At 32.6% G+C, this 18742-nt stretch overlaps 1 pseudogene; it reads right to left on the bottom strand.

Annotated features, from left to right (window-relative positions):
• Positions 1-15689: 15689 nt before the first annotated feature.
• On the bottom strand, positions 15690-18102 carry LOC120207511 (annotated as a pseudogene).
• Between the last annotated feature and the right edge of the window lie 640 nt (positions 18103-18742).

Raw genomic sequence — 18742 nt, 5'->3', positions numbered from 1 at the left:
AGTTTACCTTTTTCTATTATGTTATATTAACTAAAATGCTCTTCTTAATTGTATAATTATTTTTTATATTTTTAAATTATATAGTTTCATGATAATTTATACATAAATTTTAATTTTTATAATAATTTATAATGTTTATTTAATTCAATTTTATAAAAAAAATAGTGAAATCAAATTAAAAAGACATTTAGAGTTTATAATAATTAAAGGTAAATATATAAAATAAAATTTATACATGATGGACGAGTTCATATCTATATAAATGAAACTCAAGTTAAATTTGAGGTAAAAAATAATAATATATTTTCAATTTTCTAGTAATTTAATTTTTATTTTTAGTATTTTTTAAACTATGTTTTATAATATTTTGATATAACAAATTATGGAAAAATATTTTTTGGACTTAATTGAATTTGTTCAAAGTTTTCAAAAGTAATTCAAAGTCCATTAAACTAAAATTTGAGCATAAAATTATTTTCAGGGTACGTAGTACCGATACTGTTCTTATAGTATCGATACTATATGAACAATACTGATAATGTTCATGTGGTACTGATACCAAATATAAGAGAAGTATCGATACTCTCTAGGTAGTATTGATACTACCAATTGTTTTCCAAATTACTACCGATACCCAAGGGGGTACCGATACTACTTTACATAGTAGTATCGAAATCATTATCATAGTATCGATACTGGTCAAGCCCAGAGGTCTTTAACGACTAGTTTATTTAAAAATTATAAAGGTAATATCGATACTCATTAAAGAAGTATTGATACTCCCTGTTCTAGACAGTTTTATTTTACAGAAAATTTATCCCTAATGGCTAGAAATGGCCACAAACTCATTCCAACATATAAAAACAAGTTAATGACACTTGAAAAAGGGTTAGAACACCTATCCAATCAATCAAACACAAGAGAAGAGCTTTTATTCTTATTTTTCTTTCTCTTTTAAAAATTTGTGTTTTTGAGCTCATTGTAAATCTTTCAATTATTTTTTTGTGAGCTTAATTTTCTTGTAAACACCCTACCTTAGAGAGGTTTTCTTGTTTACATTTTATACCTTTTGTAAAAGGGGATTGATTCTAGCTAAGCCTTTGAAAAACTAGGGAGTTGTAAAGGTTATCACTTGATCCTGTAAAAAGAAATAATAAATTAGTGAATTTGTTAGAAAATCCTTAGTGAGGAGCTAAGGTAGTGGATATAGATTTGGTTTAGAAGTCGAACCACTATAAATGATTGTGCAAATTGTCTATCTTTTTGTATTCCTTACTCCCTATACTCAAAAAGTCAATTCACCTCCTCTTGGAAAAATATTATGTTGATCATTGAGGTTCATCGACATCCAAATAATTTGTATCAGAGCTTAACTAATTAGAAGGTTTAACAACCTTGAGATGATCCTTGAAGAAGCTCTATCAATTTCTGACACAACTGAAAAGATGGCTTCCACCTCTAGCTCGTTCCACATGGAAGAATGGAAGACTCCTAACCGATCGACAAGCCTCCATACTTCAATGGATCCAACTACCGTCATTGGAAGAAATTAATGAATATATTCATATAATCCAATGATCTTGATACATGGAATATGATCGAGAACGACTACTCTTCTCCAAAGAAGAATACGAAGGACTGGAGTGCCCAAGAACAGAAGAAAGCTCAACAAAATGCTAAGGCCATGTACATGTTGTTTTATGCATTTGGTCCCGAAGTCTATGAAGGAGTTTCTTCTTATTCAAATGTCAATGAGCTTTGGAAAAAGCTCGAAGAACTTCATGTGACAAGAAAGAAGAACCAACAAAGGCGGTGTGCTTAACGGCTCTTTAAGAGCACAATGTATCTTCTAACTCAAGTGAATCTAATTCATATTCTTTTAATGGGTTAAAAGATGCATACGATGAATATTTTTGGAGTTTGAGACCATGAACTCCAAATATAAGAAAATTATTTCAAAATTTAAAGTTGAAAATGATTTTCTTTTGAAAGCAAAATTGGATTTTGAAAAACAAAATGAAATTTTGAAAAAGGATTTAGAGCTTTCAAAAAATGAAAATTGAAAATTTTGAAAAATAATGCTTTGATTTAAAAGTTAAGCTTGAGTGCTTAACAAAAGAAAAGGAAATCATTTTAAATAATTCATATAATTTCATAATGATAAAATGCTTACATTATCATTATCATGGTCACAAGGAATATACTTGTTCTATAAAGAAGGTAAAACCTTTTAAAATTAAACAAGTATGGATTCTTAAGGGGACAACGGGCATTGAAACTAACGTCCAAGGATCCAAAGCAATTTGGATACCAAAATTCAATTAAATGTCTCTTATAGGTGTGTAGGAGCAATTGTGATAAAAGTTAAGAAATTTAAATGATCTAGCCACGCTTCAAAAGAATAATGGGTAACCTCTAAGCTTATTTTGTTTATCCTTCATAATTGGTTGCTCATTTGGTTTAAGCATGCATGAGTTTTTATTTTAAATAATTTTATGTTTTCTATCTCATGTATGTTAAAAAGTGTTGTGATAAACATTTTCTAAAGCTTTAATGATTTTCATAAATGTTTACTCATCCTGATGAATTTTGGTCAAAATTGGTTTTAAATGTTTTTTATTTTAATTTTTGACTTTAATTTAAATGTTTATGCATGTGATTTATTGCAAATGATATCTCTCTAACAATTGATATCAATTTTTCAAATGCATAACATTTTTTGATAGCTTTATGCACATGCAATTAAATACAACACTTAGTATTGCATAAAGTATATTAGACTTTGATATATTAAATTTCATGTGCTACTAACATGTTTGTTCATCTTTGTTGAAATTCAATGTCTTTTAAGTGTTATACTTTTAAAGTCAATTTTTTTGTTTGAAATGCTTTTATTGAGGGGAAGCTTTTGATTTTTCAAATGATTTTAAGGCTAAAATTCTTACTTACTCTTCATTGTTGTTTTGAACCTTAAATTTGAATTATTTTTTATATAACAAAAAGGAGATAAATATAGGTTTGAAAAAATCAATTTTAAGAATAAAAAAGGGGAGCTTTAATATTTTTCAAATATTGCTCTTTTTCATTAAATATTTTATTAAGGTGGATTTTTGGCAAAAATAATTTTTTAAATGTTTTGTTATATCAAAAAGGGGGATATTGTTGAACTATGTTTTATATTATAAAGGTAGTATCGATACTCATTAAAAGAGTATTGATACCCTTGTCCTAGGCAATTATATTTTGCAGAAAATTTATCCCAGCAGCTAGAAACGGCCACAGATTTGTTCTAACATATGAAAAATTTCCGACCGATTAGCCTTTGCTCGGTTGTCTATAAGGTTGTGTCGAAAGTCATTGTGGATCGTTTAAGGCCTTTGATGTCTAAATACTTTGCTGAAAACCAATGTGTTTTATTCTGGGTAGGCGTATCTCAGACAACTTTCTTGTTGCTCACGAGTTATTCCATTACCTTAAAGGTTCTAAAAACGGATCGAATAAGGGGGCGGCTATTAAGCTAGATATGGAAAAGGCTTATGATAGGGTCGAATGGGATTTTGTTCTTAATGTCATGAATTGAATGGGTTTTAATGTATCATTTGTTAACCTCATTCGTAACTGCGTTAGCTCTGTTTCCTTCCAAATTAGGATTAATGGTGCTTTATCTGATCATTTTACCCCATAAAGGGGACTCTGACAGGGTGACCCTTGTCCCATATTTGTTCTTATTTTACGCACAAGGTCTCTTAACTTTGCTTCTATAGGCTCAAATGAGGAATGATACAAAAAACATTCGGGCTAGCTTTCGAGGACCTAGAATCTCTCACCTCTTCTATGCAGATGATAGCATCCTATTTGTAAAGAACTCCATCGAGCAACTGAGGAAAATTAAAAGCATCTTATTGAAGTATGAAAGGGCGTAAGGACAAAAGGTCAATTTCGAGAAATCCAATATCTACTTTAGCCCCAATACTCCACTCGATGACCGGACAATATTTCTAAATGTTTTGGGAGTAGCAGAGACCTAGGATCCATGAAATTACCTTGGGTTACCGCTTGCAGTGGGGAAAGGTAAGAGAACGACCTTCAACTTCATCAAAGATAGGACTGCGAAACGAATTCAATGGTGGACCAAGAGACTCTTATCATTCGGAGGCAGAGAAATCTTTATCAAATCTGTGGCCCAAGTGCTTCCAGCGTACGCCATGTCTTGTTACCTATTGTCGAAAGAGGTAATTGAGGATATCTCAAGCGAGGTCTTATTGGTGGTCGGACAAACATGATTTAAGAAGGTGTCCAATGCTTGCTTGGGACACGGTTTTTCGTTCTAAATGATTTAGTGGAATGGGTTTCAGGGACTTAAAATTGTTCAACATTGCCCTACTAGGCAATCAAGTATGGAGACCGACGAGTCTTTGGTTTTTAAGGTCCTTAAGGCCAAGTACTTCCCTCGTTCTAATTTTCTTGAAGCCAGACTGGGGGACAGGTACTCCTATACATGGGCAAGCATTCTTAAGGCCAATGATGCTTTAAATGAAGGCTTATTCTAGAGAGTCATGATTAACAGCTCCGCTCGGGCGTTCCTGGACAGATAGGGGGACTCAGGCCCTCTTCGGTGGAATGAAAGTTACATGGATAACAGTGTTGATCCTATTAAAGTGGCAGATTTTATGCTTCCAAACTGCCCCATATGGGATGTGAATAAAGTTCGTTCGGTGCTGTCAAGGGAAAATACAAAAAAGGTTATGAATATGTTGATTGTACCCACTTATGAGGATAAAATCCTCTGGTGCCACCATAGCTCAGGTTCCTACTCGGCCAAGTCAGGTTATAATTGGTTGAAGCTTCATAACAGCACGGCTATGGTCTCTAAGAAAATTTGGATTACTATTTCTAAGGCAAATGTTCTCCCAAAGATTTGTATCTTCGGTTGGAGACTCTGTCATGAAGCTCTTCTTTCTGGGGAAAAAACTTAAACATGCCAGACTCGGGGATGGTATGTGTAGCCTCTATAACGCTTCGATGGAATCGGCTCTGCAAGCGATTAAGGGCTACCCTAAGTCGAAATCTATCCTCAGTCTATCGGGACTTCCCCAAGCTATTGTAGATTGGGAAGGGACATCCTGCTTTGATTGGATTAAATTCTTGTTTCCCATGCTAAACCAGGAAGGATTTTGATTTATTCTTCACGCTGCTTTGGAATATTTGGAATCGAAGGAATAAAAGGATCCATGATGTTGAACTGTAAACGGATAGAGATGTCATCTTAAAAGTTTGGAATCTTATTGGTGAGTTTAAACAGGTTTCCAATCCGTTTGTTTGCCTTAGCAGAGAGACTCCTCCCCGTCGAATCCACAAGTGGAGTAAGTCGGCGCAGGGATTGATCAAGATCAATGTGGATGGAGCGTTTAGTCAAGAATCTCATAAAGGTGCGGTGGGGTTCGTGGCACAAGATTCGAACGGAATGGTCTTTGGAGGAATGGCCAAGCTGATTGATCCTCCTAATACGTCTGAATCCACGGAAGCTTTTGCGTTTACTTAAGGAATTAGACTTATTGTCGAGAATGGGTGGAACAATATGTTAATTAAAGGAGATGCTATCTTGGTGGTGAACAGACTGTCTAATAGATTCTTGAACAAGACTCAGGACCTCTCTACAATCGGATTGTTGCTCAATGACGCTCGTTCCCTTCTTAATGATTCTCATTCCATCAAAGTGTATTATATTTGTAGGGAAGCAAATAGAGTAGCTCACACGCTAACTCAATGGGCTTTATCAAACCATAATCCAGTTTGGTTTTTCATGGATGAACCTGAATGTATCAAAAACAACTTGTAATCAATGATGTCATTGGAATTTAAATCATTTTTTCCTAAAAAAAACACAAGAGAAGAGTTTTTATTCTTATTTTTCTTTCTCTTATAAATATTTGTGTTTTTTGAGCTCATTGTAAATCTTTCAATTGTTTTCTTGTGAGCTTAATTTTCTTGTAAACTGAGTTAATCGATCGACAAATCGGCCAAGAGACGGTGAATTGGCAATTAAAATTATGGTGGAAGCTTTTGCAGAAAATAGAAAATATTAGCACAACAATTTAGAGTGGTCCGACTTTCTCAACCAAAGTCTACATCCACTACCTTAGCTATCCACACTAAGTATTTTCCAACAAATTCACTAATTTGTTCTTTCTTTTGAGGACAAAGAGTAACCTTACAACTCCCTCAATAATTATACCCCAAATTCTTGAGAACACTCTCTCCCAAAGAGAAATACACAAATTTGCAAACTTACAGAAAAACCTCACAAGGCAAGATGTTTGCACAATTTTTAATAAAGAAAGAATACTCAAGAATAATACAATTGAGCACAATAAGTGTTCTTGAAAGAAAAAATGAATATTGAATGAAATAGGCTTGAAAATGCTCAAACTTGAGGTTTGATGCTTTCTCTTTGATTCTCTCTCAATTCTTATTAATTGTTGTTGATCAATGGCTCCTAAACTTGTTTAAATACACCTTGGATCATTTTTGAACGTTGGGGATCATTGGTGAAGTCAATAGAGTCGTTATTATGTAATTATCAATTAATAAAACAATTGGGAGCGTGTGTGCATCAATGCATAGTCAAAGTGCATCGGTACATTTTGTGTAAAATTCAAATATTTCGATCGTTATAAGACTTAGTGCATCGGTACACTAAGGGTACATCGGTACACTAATTACATTCGATGTTTCAAAAGAGCCAGGAGTACATCGATGCATGGTCTGTGCATCGGTACACAAAATGCATTCGATGGTTCAAAAATATTCAAGAGTGCATCAATGCGTGGCTTGTGCATCGGTATACAAAATGCATTCGAAATGAGTGTACATCGATGCATCAATGAGTGCATCGGTACATCCCTTCATAAAATTGATTTTTGACTCGATTTTGGTTTGAAATACTTTGTAAAAATTGTTTCAAAAAATATTTTAAGTTTAAAACACAATTTTACACTTTAGTATGGATTGAAATTGATCTTTAAAAACTTGGAGTAATATTTTGATATTCAAATAATTGAATCGGATATACTCTAAAAATGATTATAAAATCTTAAAATTCAATAAAACTTAATTTATTATATCGAAACATCAAAATGTTTTCAACAATCTCCCCCTTTTTGACATAACAAAATATTTGAGTAATTTTAAGATTTTCTTTGAAAAACATTTTTGAAATCAATTTTGTTAAAATTACTCCCCCTTACTATAACACTTATTCTCCCCCTTACTATAGCACTTATTCTCCCCCTTTTTGTTAAATCAAAAAGACTCTATATAACGTTTTTAAACAAGATTTTGTAAAAATAGCCAATTGATTTAAATTTTAAAGCTTAAGCTGCTAAGATCACAATCAAGAGAAAGGTTAGCCATTAGTTTCATAAATCAATATTCATACATAATGTGTAATGGCAAATTGGTCATATTCTAAATGATGTAAATGATGCAAAAATTAATAAACAATAAGTTCAAATTAAAAATTCAACCAAACCAAATATATAAATGTAAGCATTCAAGTTTAAACATCCAACCATCCATAATAAAACAATCCAAAACATCCAAAATGTTTTAACAAGAAGTCTTTAGTTCGATCCAAGAAAACTAAAGCAAGGCAAGGTCTAATCATCCAATGGAGGATCGGGAGGAGGATAATGTGCTCACATCTCGAGTGTGAGTGCATCAAAACGTTCGCGCATCTCCTGTTGAAATTCCAATTGTTGAGCACCCATAGCGGTTAAATGAGACTCTATGGATGCAAACCTCAGATCAAATAACTCCAAAAATGATCGAAAGTATGGAGGCATTTGATCCTCTTGTTGTGTTGGCTCGTCCTCAAGTAATTCATCATCAATATCTTGCATAAGTTGTTGAAGCTCTGGATCATCGTCATCTGCCGGTGTCGGTGGAGGTGGAGCTCGTGAAGAACTAGCTCCAGGTGTTTGCTCAGTGGATCGAACCCATTGATCACCTTCCTTTTTCCATCCCTATTTCTTTAAGGAAATGAGATTGATTTGGTTCTAGAGAGGGATGGGAATATCAAGCGAAACCTTAAGCCCGAGTTTGATAAACAGATTACTGAGGAGACAGCCGTAAACTAAAGTTTCTACATTTTTTATGGGACAACGTTTACGATATCTACTAGCTCACCAAAAATAATCTGTGGCAAATTTATTTTCTTGTTATGTTGGATACAATGTATCCACCATAAATCTATAACTCTAAGAGAATAGTACCTACCTCCGGATGGTCTAAACCACCAAGAGATCATCAAATGAAAGAATCGCTCATGATGATTTCTTAGGGTACTTACACTATCCTTAGATTTATAAGGTGTATCCACTATCTCTTTCTCGTTATCTAAACCGTCATTATCTAGTCTAAAATTGTTTGTGATAGTGTCAGAGTCAATATAAATGAATTGACCCAGAAGATAGGATCGAATTCCTATGGTTGCAGTTCTATGCTCGTTTTGGACACATACCACATTAGAATAGAAAATGTAGACTAATTGATGATAGACAATTGGTTTAAGGTGAAAAAGTTTATAAAATTTCCAGGATGTAAGGGTAGGAAGATATTGAAAATTTATATCAACCATAGCTTGAAGTGAGTGAATATGCTCTTCCCGGATTTTGTATGACTCAAAACAATTATGGTACCTATGGTAGAGATCTTGTCTACGACCAGGCACATTAAAACATAAGTTTAGAATAGTCATATTTGGATCATCTGGATTTGGATTTGGATTTGGATTGGGTGGAGGAATAGGAGGTCGGTTTTGACTCGAACGACTCGATGATGTCCTAGGTCGGTTTTGACTCGAATGACTCGATGATGTCTTAGGGCGTTTAGAAATGGTTCACGAAATCGGAATAGATAAGGTAACCTGCAAATTTGAAACACATGTATGCAATACAATCAATCCCAAAAAAATTCCTTCATCGCTTTTAGCATCAAATTTGCCAAGATTTTCTTTACCATTATTTAAAACAAAACATTTACATCCAAAAGGATGAACATAACTAAAGTTAGGTTTTTTATTTTTGAAAAGTTCATATGGAGTTTTCTTTAAAATTGGCCTAATCATTACTCGGTTTATAACATAATAAGTGGTATTAGTGGCTTCAGCCTAACAATATTTTGGCAAATTGTTTTCACAAAGGATGGTTCTAACCATTTCTTCTAAAGTTCGATTTTTCCTCTCAACAACTCCATTTTATTGAGGGGTTCAAGGTGCTGAAAAATTATGGCTAATACCATTAGAATTACAAAAATCAGTAAATCCAAGATTTTTAAATTCAGTACCATGATCACTCCTAACGCTAGTTATGGAGTAACCTTTTTCGTTTTGGATTACTTTTGAAAACGTGGTGAATTTTTCTAATGCTTCATCTTTAGTACTTAAGAATATAACCCAAGTATATCTAGAATAGTCATCTACAAATACAAAGCAATATTGTTTTCCACCAAGTTAACAGTCCTAATTGGCCCAAAAAGATCTATATGGATCAATTGTAATACTCTACTAGTTAATACATCATTAATGGATTTAAAGGAAGCTCTTTAATGCTTTTCTTTAGCACATGCATCACAGATTTTGTCTTTGTCAAATTTTAGCTTTGGCAACCCTCTTACTAAATCTCCTGAATTAGTCATTGTAAAACACTCATGCTAGTATGTCCTAGTCTCCTATTCCATAACCAACTATCATGCTCATCCTTAGCAACTAGGCATAAATTAGTCATATTGATACAATCTAAATACATCATGTATATGTTTCATATTTTATGACCAACAAGCATAATTTGATTAGATGCAATGTCAATTACTTTACAACCATTAGTTTCAAATATGAAATTTGTATCCCTTATCGTATAATTGACTAATACTCAATAGATTATGCTTTAATCCATTCACATATAAAACATTTTTAATTTGTATGGAAGAGGTATTACCTATAGTACCTATACCTTCAATATGACCTTTTAAATTATCACCAAAAGTCACATCTCCTCTATTTTTGTCATTAAGCTCTATGAATCAGCTCTTGTCTCCGGTCATGTGTCTTGAGCATCCACTATCAAGGTACCATGAGTTTGAATTTGTTTCTCGTGCCTTGTAGCAATGCACCTTTTCCTATAAACATAGATTAATTTTTTATTTTTGGTACCCAATTTCTTTTGGGTCCATATTCATTAGTCTCCAAAATTCTAGTCCCCTTAGGTATCCATTTATGTAAGATATCCTTATCTTTAGTAGTAATGAGTTCTTTAGAAACCTATATACTTTTAACGATTTTTCCATTAGAGGTTCTTCGGGAACCTCTATTATTGTAGTTTTTAAAACTTTTTCTAACAAAGTTGGATTTTGAACTTTCTCAATTTTCAAAACTTTTTGTTCCAACTTTATTAAAAGAAGCTTTAAGATCATCAATTTTCTTTTGATGATCGTCATTGACTCTTGAAAGTAAGTTATGCAAATCAATATTTTTCTTTTCAAACTCATCTAGTTAGTTTGATTTGCATATCTTTAATTTTACTTTCAAGATCATTGTTGGTCTTAGATATGAGATTATTTTCATTTTTCAATTTTGAAATATCATTTTTGTATTTTAAAAATAATTTCTCATAATCCGAAGCCAACCCAGTATATTCCTCTAATAGCTCATCAAAAGAATAATCTTCAAAATTAAATAAGCTAAAGGTTACCTGAGAGCTTTCCCCGATGGCCATCAAGCATAAGTTTGCTACTTCTTGTTCCTCTTCATTAGAGGCTTCTTCATCGCTTCATGTAGCCACGTGTGCCTTATGCTTCTTCTTGGATTGACCCTTTTTATTTAATTGTGGACAATCATATTTGACATGCTCTGGATTTTTGCATTCATAGCAAATGATAGGGTATTTCTCCTTCGATTCAGTTTTGAAGCCTTCATTTCGTTTGAATTTTCTTCCTCGGTTGGGCTTCATCAATTTTCTGAACCGCTTGGCAAATAATGTCACTTCCTCGTCATCGTCATCTTCATCTGAATCACTCTCATCTATTATAGATTTGAGAGCAACTCCCACTTTCTTCTTTTTCTCCTTCTCATTCTTTGTCTCGTCAATCTTCTCAAGGTCTACCCCATCTTGAAGCATCATTTCATGAGTGAGGAGTGAACCAATTAACTCTTCGAGAGTTAAAGACTTTAAGTTTTTAGTCTCGATGATTATCATTTTCTTTGATTGCCAAGCTTTCGGAAGAGAGTAAACTAACTTCCTCACAAGATTCTCGTTTAAAATGATCTCTCCATATGATTTAAGACCATTGACAATGGTGGAAAATCTATCCGTCATAGATTTGATATCTTCATCCGGTTTTATCTTGAAATTTTTATAGCTATGAGTTAGAAGACTGATTTTAGATTCTTTTACCTCGTCTGTACCTTCATGAGTGACTTGTAGTTTATCCTATATCTTTGTGGCAGTTGTACAAGATGAAACTCTCCCGTATTCATCTGGTCCAATAGCACAAAATATAATATGGATAGGATAGCATTTGAGTTGAGCTAGAACATTCTTGTCTCTCCTTCACTCCACATTCTCGAATGAGTAGAAGGAATGATGTATCTGTCTTCTATGATATTCCATGCTCCCATGTCACTTGCTTGAATAAAATACTTCATTCTATTCTTCCAATAAGCATAATTAGTTCCATTGAAGAAAGGAGACTTGTTGACGGGCAATGAATCAAGATCAAAGTCGAAGTTTGAAGTGGAGGTCATTGATGACTTGAATATCGATATAACTCTTCCTGAATCGACTCAAGAGGTGATTAAACCTTCAAATTAGTGAGGCTCTGATACCAATTGTTGAGTTAATCGATCGATGAATCAGCCAAGAAGGGGTGAATTGGGAATTAAAATTTTAGTGGAAGCTTTTGCAAAAAATAGAAAATATTTGCACATCAATTTAGAGTGGTTCGACTTTGTCAACCAAAGTCTACGTACACTACCTTAGTTATCCACACTAAGGATTTTCCAACAAATTCACTAATTTGTTCTTTCTTTTGAGGACAAATAGTAACCTTACGACTCCCTCAAGAATTATACCCCAAATTCTTGAAAACACTCTCTCCCAAAGAGAAATACACAAATTTGCAAACTTACAGAAAAACATCATAAGGCAAGATGTTTGCACAATTCTTGAACAAAGAAAGAACACACAAGAATAATACAATTGAGCACAATAAGTGATCTTGAAAGCAAAAATGAATATTGAATGAAATAGGCTTGAAAATGCTCAAACTTGAGGTTTGATGCTTTCTCTTTGATTCTCTCTCAATTCTTCTTAATTGTTGTTGATCAATGGCTCCTAAGCTTGTTTAAATACAGCTTGGATCATTTCTGAATGTTGGGGATCATTGGTGAAGTCAATAGAGTTGTTATTGTGTAATTATCAATTAATAAAACAATTGGGAGCGTATGTGCATCAATGCATAGTCAAGGTGCATCGGTACACTGTGTGTAAAATTCAAATATTTCGATCGTTATAAGACTTAGTGCATCAGTACTCTAATTACATTCGATGTTTCAAAAGAGCCAGGAGTACATCGATGCATGGTCTGTGCATCGGTATACAAAATGCATTCGATGTTTCAAAATATTCAAGAGTGCATCGATGCATGGCTTGTGCATCGGTACACAAAATGCATTTGAAATGGGTGTGCATCGATACATCAATGAGTGCATCGGTACATCCCTTCATAAAATTGATTTTTTGCTTGATTTTGGTTCGAAATACTTTGTAAAAATTGTTTCAAAAAATAGTTTAAGTTTAAAACACAATTTTACACTTTAGTAGGGATTGAAATTGATCTTTGAAAAACTTGGAGTAATATTTTGATATTCGAATAATTGAATCGAATTTACTCTAAAAATTATTATAAAATATTAAAATTCAATAACACTTAATTTGTTATATCGAAACATCAAAATGTTTTCAACACCTACCTTAGAGATGTTTTCTTGTTTACATTTTATATCTTTTGTAAAAGGGGATTGGTTCTAGCTAAGCCTTTGAAAAGCTAGGGAGTTGTTAAGGTTATCTATTGATCATGTAAAAAGAAATAATAAATTAGTAAATTTGTTAGAAAATCCCTAGTGAATAGCTAAGGTAGTGAATGTAGACTTGGTTGAGAAGTCGAACTATAAATCATTGTGCAATTTGTCTATCTTTTTTTACTCCTTACTCCCTATACTCAAAAAGTCAATTCACACCATCTTGGCAAAATATTATGTTGATCATTGAGCTTCATCGAAAATCCCAACAGTATTTATTATATTTAATTTTTGAATATTTTTATCTTTTAAATTTAGAATATTTTTATTTTTATAAAAAAATTAAATAAGTCCTTGAACTTTTACAAAATAATTAATTTAACCCTCGGACTCGACCAAAAAATTAATTTGGTTCATCTACCACATCATCAGTCATGTCGTCGGTCACCCTGACTGTTACTTCAGCACTATGAAGTGTCACGTCAACATCGTAACGGTAAACAACAAAAATAGTTGATCAAAAGGTCACGTTAAATTTATTTTCTAAGTTTAAGGTCCACATTGAGTGCAAAAATAATTCAAAAGTCAAGTTAGTTTTTTTAAAAAGTGCAAATGCCTTGTATATCTTTTTGTCTAAATATTTTTTTATTTCTTTTATCATATCACTTATTTATTAAATAAAATTTTAAAAACATATACAGTTATTAAAATGCCAGCTCTTTTCAAACATATAGTCTACGTAGATTTTTCCTAAATGATAATAAATATTATTAAAGTTCTTATTTTGCATAAAAATAATTCAAGAGCCACGTTAATTTTTTTAAGGTGCAAATGCCTCGTATAGCTTTTTACCTAAATATGTTTATATTCCTTTTATCACATCAATTATTTATTAAATAAAATTTTAAAAACATATGCAATCATTAAAATGTTAGATCTTTTCGAACATATAGTCCACGTAGATTTTTCCTAAATGATAATAAATATTATTAAAGTTCTTATTTTACATGAAAATAATTCAAGAGTCACGTTAATTTTTTTAAGGTGCAAATGCCTCGTATAGCTTTTTACCTAAATATGTTTATATTTCTTTTATCACATCACTTATTTATTAAATAAAATTTTAAAAACATATACAGTCATTAAAATGCCAGCTCTTTTCGAACATATAGTCTACGTAAATTTTTCCTAAATGATAATAAGTATTATTAAAGTTCTTATTTTGCATAAAAATAATTCAAGAGTCACGTTAATTTTTTTATGGTGCAAATACCTCCTCGTATAGCTTTTTACCTAAATATGTTTATATTTCTTTTATCACATCACTTATTTATTAAATAAAATTTTAAAAACATATACAGTTATTAAAATGCCAGCTCTTTTCAAACATATAGTCTACGTAGATTTTTCCTAAATGATAATAAATATTATTAAAGTTCTTATTTTACATAAAAATAATTCAAGAGTCACGTTAATTTTTTTAAGGTGCAATGCCTCGTATAGCTTTTTACCTAAATATGTTTATATTTCTTTTATCACGTCACTTATTTATTAAATAAAATTTTAAAACATATGCAATCATTAAAATGTCAGCTCTTTTCGAACATTTAGTCTACGTAGATTTTTCCTGATAACAAATTTTATTAAAGTTATTATTTTACATAATTAACTTATTTTAATCTTAAATCTTATAATCAAAAATTATATATATATTTTTAAACTCTAAACAACCCTAAATTCTAAACTCAAATCTTAAATCATCCTAAATAAGACTCATAAATAGAGATGCACATAGCCGGATTTAAATCCGATCCGGATCGGATAAAAATCGATCCGGTTTTTTCACTAAGTCAAAAAACCGGTTTATAAAAAAACCGGTTCGGATCATAACCGGTTTGGAGGGCCAGATGATGTAACCGGTGTAACCGGTTTCGGTTTGAAAAAAACCAGTTTTTTTAAAAAACCATTTTTTAATCCGGTAAAAAATCCGGTCATCCAATTTTTTAAACCTCAGACCGGATTTTTAAACCCCAGACCGGATTTTTTTCCGGATAAAAAACCATTTTTTTATCCGGTTTTTTTCAAACTGGTTTTTAATCCGGTAAAAAATCCGGTCGTCCAATTTTTTCCCAAACCGGTTATACTATCCGGTTTTAAAATATCCGATCCGGTTAAAAAAACGGTTTTTCTCAAATCCGGTTTCGGATATTTTTTGCTCAAAATCGGATATTCGGATTTTTTGTGCACCTCTACTCATAAATCTAAAATAAGCATACTTATATATAAACTTCTTAGGGTTTAAATATCCTATTTAAGATTTAGAATTTAAGTTAAAATAAACAAATTGTATAAAATAAAATTTTCACAACTTACACATCAAATAAAGTATTATTGTAATACATTTTTATATAATCTTTAAATAAAATAATTTTAAATTATCATTTTAAAAAATAAATTCTAATAAATAAACATTTTGATTAGACAATTTTTCATAAGTATTTAAAAAATTAATTCAATGTAATAGCTTATATGAAAAAATATATATAAATACAATCGTTGCATCAAACAAGTATAAATCATATAAAACCCATAAATATCACATCAATTACTTTTCTTTTTCCTTTTTTTCTAAAAAGAAAAAAGTTAAAATACTTGATAAAAGATACACCAAGTTCTGGAAAAAAGAAAAACACATAACATACTATACACGCACAAGATCAGGGATATGTTATTTGGTCTTGCCCAAACCGAGCAATCAACAACGTAGGATAGAATTTAACTTTATTTTCACATCATGCCATCACACATAGAAATGTGGTTCAGCTAGCCACTAGATGTTCTTTGATTACAAGGCAAGAACATTGGTGACAAGAACTCAGGCCCCACGAGCCATGGTCTGCTCCCCAGGAGGGGCCATGGCCAGTACAGCCTGAGCATTGAATCCTGGATGGTGCAGCCTTCGACGAACCTCACGCCCTTCCTGGCAAACAGCACAGGGATGGCACACTGGGTTGCCAAGTCCAGGTTAACTCACACACGTTGCAAACGCAGCCTCCGCATGACCTGTTAAGTGCCTCGAAGCTTCCCTGTTCATCAAAAAAATCGATGATACTCTGACTTGAGTGTGAGTGTCGAATACAACTATATGTACAACCATGGTTATTGGTACCACACTTATAGCAACATTACGATCGGTATGTACCATTTCGGGCCTTAACAAAAAAGTTCTGTTTCAGTCAAAATTCTGGTTTTTTGACCGTTTCAGCTAATACCGGCCTGTACTAACTTAAATCGGCTAGTACAAGATTTTAATAATTCAAACTAGTGCCTAGCGGAAAATATTTCAACAGCTCATGGTTCAGCAACAGTGCGTATGAGACAAGGATATACTACTACCACACCACAATATGAAAGCAGAATTTTCCAAAAACCAATCAACACCGATAGACCGCCAGCCTATGTCATTACTATTGGCAAAGAACTTCGGTTGACAAACTGTCGTCTATATAGATACAAACTATATCAATTAAATCAATCTTAAAAACCAAGTCAAAGAATATTAAAGAAAATATTAATTTGCCTCGAGATTGAACTTTCGCCGAATTGCAGTACGAGTAGGGTATGAAAACCATGGTGCAAGGCAATTCCAGCCAAAAACTGAGTTACCGATCAGGTAGAGAGCTGAGTACGGCAAGCAGTGGTTTACAAAGGTCCCAGGATCAGATCCAAGTCTTTCAACATTGGTTCCATGTAGCACACAAGGGACCACACTTCCAAGGAGACCTGGCCGAGCAAAATAAGCACATAAGAGATTTCACAATTGACAAATTGGACAAAAGAAATATTATATATATAAAAAATAAAATAAAAATGAAACTGGTAAAACATTCCCTGATACTTTGTTTTATCCAAATTTGAATTTAGTATCATAAAAGATCTGAGCTTTGAATAGAAATCCATTATATATCAACTCAGGTAACCGTATGAACTGGACTAAACCTTTAGTTCACAATCAATCTGCTAAGTATCATAAAAGATATGGGATTGAATCCGAATCCGCTCAATATCACCTCAGGCAACCGGATTAACCTTCAGTTCACAAGTCAAATCGGCTTAATAAATAAAAGATATGAGAATTGAATCCAAATCTGCTAAATCTTCATCTCAGGTAATCACATGAACCGGATTAAACCTTTAATTCACAAGTCCAATTGGCTAAATATCATAAAATATATGAGATTTGAATCCAAATCCGCTAATTTTGGCCTTGAATAACCACACGAACCGGATTAAGCTTCGAGTTCACTGATCACAATCTACCTTTTCCTTACACAAATATAATTGGTCTCTGATTTTTCCACAACTTTCCTTTCTAAAATCCAATTTCTCTACATCTACAATCAATATTAATTTCTTTTACGCAAAACAATAATAAGAACATCACCATTAAGTTTATAAACTATGTCAATCACTTGCATATATAGAGACATAAGCATAGATTTCAAAGCAATTACAATTTAGCTCCTAATCAATGGGAAAAATCATATATTTCATAAAAGATAAAAAATCCCAAATTGAACCAAATTTATAAAGTATCAGATCCAAATAGAAAACCCTTCGCGTAAATCATACAAGGACTTACAAACTTCAATGTCGCTGCTGCAAAACTCATCGTTACGGCCAAGACAAGCGAAGAGAGATGAGTTCCATTGAGATCGGCCCAAGGGTTCACCCAGGACACTCCGATGGACTAACGGCAGCCCATCAGCCGTCCATCCAAACCCATGGCCGGTACTGAATACCGGAAGAGGTGACACCTCGGCGGTGTGTTCCTTTGACTTTTTACCATTTGGTTTCTCTTTCAAATCTTCGTCGAGCACTTGTTTGGCCAAAAGAGGACTCGATTCTTGGTGATCGTTGCTGTTGTTGTCGTTGAAAGTTGCCATTTTTTGTGGAATTTTTTCCCTTCCTTTGGAAGAAAAAAGATCAAATTTAAAGCATTAAGAAAACTGTGGATCTAAAAATAGTGACAAAAATTAAGGGGCGGAAAAGATTTGATATTTTGGTGTTAGCTTCTTTGGGCGTAAGAAACAATAACGAATGGTCGTTAAAAGATAAATTTAGGGTAAACTACACTTTCAGTTCTTCGTTTTTAAGATTCTTTATAATAATTAATATATTTAGGGCAAAGTACAAAATGATCCTCCAAGTATAGAGTGTTGCTTTGTTGAGTCATCTGACTATAGAATGTTACTTTGTTGAGTTTCTCGACTATTAAAAGTTACAAAATGGTCAACAAATTATTCATATGTTTCAAACTCGTCCTTTGTTATTAAAAATATTGATGACAATCTAAGTTGGATGTTAACCCGTTGACTGAGATATGATAGTAGTTTGAGATTTTGTGATCAGATTTTATCATATCACGGTCAATAGGTTAACGTCCAACTCAGACTGTCGCCAATTTTTAATAGACAATGACGAGTTTGGAATATATGAATGGTTGAGTGACCATTTTGTAACTTTTAGTATTCATAAAACTCAACAAAATAATGTCCTATATTTAAATGATCACTTCATAACTTTTAATAATAGAGGACTCCATAAAATAATGTTTTATAATAAGATGATGTGTATCATCTTTTTATTCATCTTTTTATTAATAAA

The sequence above is a fragment of the Hibiscus syriacus genome, unplaced genomic scaffold (genome assembly GCF_006381635.1).
Source record: "Hibiscus syriacus cultivar Baekdansim isolate YM2019G1 unplaced genomic scaffold, ASM638163v2 tig00014862_pilon, whole genome shotgun sequence".
Classification (NCBI taxonomy): domain Eukaryota; kingdom Viridiplantae; phylum Streptophyta; class Magnoliopsida; order Malvales; family Malvaceae; genus Hibiscus; species Hibiscus syriacus.
The sequence above is the reverse complement of the archived record's forward strand: the minus strand, read 5'-3'. Positions and strand labels throughout refer to the sequence as shown.